The 4,040-nt window shown below is 45.8% G+C and overlaps 1 protein-coding gene across 1 annotated transcript in view; it reads left to right on the top strand.

The window, feature by feature from the left end:
* Nucleotides 1-2,650: 2,650 nt before the first annotated feature.
* The window catches only part of CLN8 (CLN8 transmembrane ER and ERGIC protein), a 20,048-nt gene continuing 18,658 nt past the window's right edge, over nt 2,651-4,040 (top strand). The window contains exon 1 of the mRNA XM_006163203.3: nt 2,651-3,866. The gene's annotated coding sequence lies outside the window, so the exon portion shown is untranslated. The remainder of the gene's footprint in view (nt 3,867-4,040) is intronic.

Below are 4,040 nucleotides of genomic sequence, written 5' to 3'. Positions count from 1 at the left end.
CAGCAGGCCAAGGCCCAAGGTTGGGGTTTTGAGAGCTTAGAGGATCCAGTGTTGATCAGGGAGAGTGTTTGCCATAGTTCGGCTGAGAAACCCATTGTCCAAGCTGCATAAACCCGAAGAATCATGCGCTTGGTGCTGTCCACTGTCAGCTGATCATGAACTTGGATTGTGTTAGGAAGCTCTGTGGTCCATCACCACCTGCAGAACCGCCTACTGCTCTGCAATGAATGGCCTTGTGTATTTAAATCGGAGAAATTCTCTTCTGCCTCCTTCACCTTGTTATTCATTCCTCTGAGAATGTAAATATTTCTCTTAGTGTAGGAGAAAGGAATAGGAGAAGTATTACTACCCTGCTAATATCTTTTTAAAAAATGTCTTTTCTCCTAATGAAACAGCCAGACCGTTCAAAGAGCTGGCATTACACACATCATCAGAAAAAGAGAATGCTAAAACTATCCCAAACCACCTCTGTTAAATGTCATTTCAATTGTCTTCTCCAGAAACTGGATGGCATTGTTTCAGAACTCAGCTTTGGCATTTATCAGTTGTGTGCAGTTGCACAAGCTGCTTAACTTTAACCTCTGACCATCGGTTTTCTTTCTGTGAAATAATGAATGGTGCCTGCCTCAAATGGTGCCTATCCAGTCTGGGTGACTCTATGCCTGACAGGCAATAAAGTTAAAATAGATGCTTATTATTCGATTCTTAGATGGGGAGAAGTGAAAGAGCTGTGATCACAGTGGGTGGGCAGGAAGAGCCTGACCAGGTATTGATAATCCAGTGCCTTCTTTGTGATGATAGTAAGTGGATAGAACCAAGCTGGGCCTCATTCAGTCTTCCAAATCCCACATGGGTATTTACTATGGGTTGTACCTATAATTGTTTACAAAAGCAAACAAAACTAACTTTTTAACACTGTGCAGAGTGAAAAGACACAATACTGGAATGTTTAAATGACCGATTTTTTTTCTATTAAGATAAATTATTGTCATTTCTGCAAGAGAAAAAAAATTCAACTGAGGAATTTATCATTACCATGACTAAGCAGGTTACTATTTCATCCTCCCAAGTTTCAGTTCCTTAATTTTTTTTTTCTTTTGCCATAGTGTGTGTGTACTCGCAGAACAGCGGGATGGCAATGCTGCAATCCATTCTCCTCCATTCCCCTCTTTGGGTCTTGGGCACGCACGCATATGCACCCAGAATGATTTTCAAGCCACAGGGTCCGAGATTTGAACCGCACAGTCAGTCATATGGGAATCCAGCACTTTAACCACCACACCAACTGCTGGACCCCAGTTCCTTAATTTTTAAGACATGCCTAACAGGGAACAGCAGACGGTGTAATGGTTACATTGCTGGACTCCACATAGTTGACTGCAGTTCTAGTCCCAGACCAGGTGGCTTAAAACACACCAGGCATGTGTGCCTGTGTGCCCAAAATCCTGAGAGGAAAATGGAGATGGGATTGCAGCTTGATCATCTTCCCAGGGAGTAATTTTTTGCTTTCTATCTCTCTGTCTCTCTCTGTCTTTAAAAAAAATCTCTCTAAACAATAAATGAATAAATAAAAATAAAAGACAGGCCTAACAATATTACCCTCAGAGTGTCCTGAGAATGAAATCTGAGGAAACTGTGAAGATTACTGTCGCAATCTCTGCTAAAACATGTATTTACATATGTTTTTAGGCAACCTTAAGGACTCAGGTTTCAATAAACCTACATGAGATGTCAGAAAAATAATCTTAAATATAAACATCTTTTTCATACAATGTACTGAAAAGATAAAACAACCTTATGACACTTTATTTTCAAACGGCATTCATAATTTAAACCTTTTATTTAACTCCCGAAAACAGTCCTGAAGGGGCAATAAAGCAGTTATCTTTGCCATGTTACAGGAAAATGAGGAAGAAAGCATGTGAAGCACGCATCATAGGATCCATCATATTTTTAATTCAACGCTGTGAACATTTTTGAGTGCGTCTCATAATTTAGGTCCGTGGGGTTGGGGCAGGCAGGGTGAATAAAGGTGACTTGTCTAAATATTTTTCATGTACACTATCCTACATCATGCTCTTTCAATAATCAATTACTGATCACCAGTTAAATACCAGGTACTATTCTAAAGAATGAGAGAATGAACAAAACCAGTCCCTATGCTCATGAGGCTTACATTTTAATCTGGAGAGGGAGAGAAATAGCAAATAACTAAACTAGTTATTAACAGATAAATAAGTATGTAAAGAACTAAAACAAGCACTTAAAAACGGCAGTATGTTCTGGGCTGGTGGTGCCTAGCAGTTGAGGGAAATGATCTCACGTGTCCAACCCCTGGCAGAATCGGCTACAGTGGCATGGAACACAGGTGGTAGGTGTCTGCCTGAGTGCCCCAAGTCCTATGGGATGGAGAGCATGACCACAGCCCACTAGAGAGTTCCTCCCTCTCTTTCTCTGATGAGTGCATGGCCCCTTTGGCAATTGAAAACAACAAAACACTACAATATAGTAAATATTATATAGATAGCATATATATACATATAATATACTCAATATCATTATATATATATATATATATACACACACACACACACACACACACACACACATATATGCTATATACGTAATCAATATCATTTGAGATGATAATCACTGGAATACATAAAAGCCTTCTGGTGAGACTCTCAGGGAGGGCTGAACTCAGTGGTCACCTGATCTATTCTTGGCCAAGTGTACCATGCACTCCGTGGGGGAGCACTGGGAAATCTCAGAGCACCTGACGAGTGTTGCACCCACATTGCACAACTGGGCAATTGCACACCCACAGCTCAGAGGCTCACCAAGTACATGCCGACTTCACAGAGCTGTGCGTGCTTGCAACCAGGACTGACCTCACAGTCCCGTGTTTTGTGTTTAGCTAGGGGATTCCAGGTCGTCCAAAACTTGGCAATCTACCATCAAAATAAAACCCCCAGTCTACCAAACTCCGTGGGCCTAGCTGCTGGACGGGAGGGTCACAGTGGGATAACCTCATAGTACAGGCGAGATCAGCAAACGTCGCTCCTTCCCCAAAGTGAGGCCACTCTGGATGGCTTGCTTGGTAAGAAGCATTCAGGTTCTAAGGGAGGGAGGGCAAGGTCTCATCTGGAAAGAGTCTAAACCTAGCTCATAGTTACACAGCTTTCGCCTGCTTCATCTGTCAATTAAATTACTTTTTAAAAAATGTGCGCTCAATGCTAACGCAGCCGCTGCTCCTCCTGGACGGTTTTGAAAAACAAGCGGTCTCAGATGGTCATTTCATTTTAAAATAAACCCTATAAACCGAGTGGGCCCTGGGAAAATAAAAAGAGCTGTTTGAGATAGAAGAATTTCCCAGATAAAAAACGGTGGTAACTGTCTGCAAGGTGCGAAATCCCACCCGCTTCCCAGGATCCCACTCAGTACAGGGTCCCGTGCCGGCTGGGGTGCAGGACATGTGCCCCAGGAGCAGGAAGTGAAACTACTACCCGAGTGCTCAAGTCGTCCCCTCCCACGATGTCCCCGGTTGGCTGCGTCCTGTGGTCGATGCAGAGACCGAGACAACCTCCGGGGCACCAGGATGGCTAGAGGCTGGCTTCAGGGCCCTGGGAGAAGGCAGGTCTCTGGGAGTTCCCTGCAGGGAGTCGGGGTGTAGAAAGGGATCTCAGTGCGGGACAATCTTGGAGAGGGTCTCCGAGTGGTGGTCTCCGTGGGCTGTGGACTCCGGGTCCCCCACTGGGGCGTGCACTGAAGCTGTGGATCCCCCGGCTCGGGGGCCTTGGCTGTACGGTGCACGCGAACCCTCATGGGGTTCCTCGCAGATCTCCAGCTCCAGCCTGAACACAAAGGTAGGTCCGTGTCGCGCCGCAGAGAGCGTGAGAGGGGCGGGGCGGCAGCGCGGCCGGACCGACCCCACCTTGCCGACGCGCCGTCTTCCCCACCATTCCGCCTCCGCCGGATCCCTGCGCGCTGCGGCCGTCGGGAGGCACCGCCCTGCGCCCCCTGCGCCCGCGGTGGAAGAG

Source organism: Tupaia chinensis, unplaced genomic scaffold (assembly GCF_000334495.1).
Source record: "Tupaia chinensis unplaced genomic scaffold, TupChi_1.0 Scaffold141517_1, whole genome shotgun sequence".
Classification (NCBI taxonomy): Eukaryota; Metazoa; Chordata; class Mammalia; order Scandentia; family Tupaiidae; genus Tupaia; species Tupaia belangeri.
The sequence above is the reverse complement of the archived record's forward strand: the minus strand, read 5'-3'. Positions and strand labels throughout refer to the sequence as shown.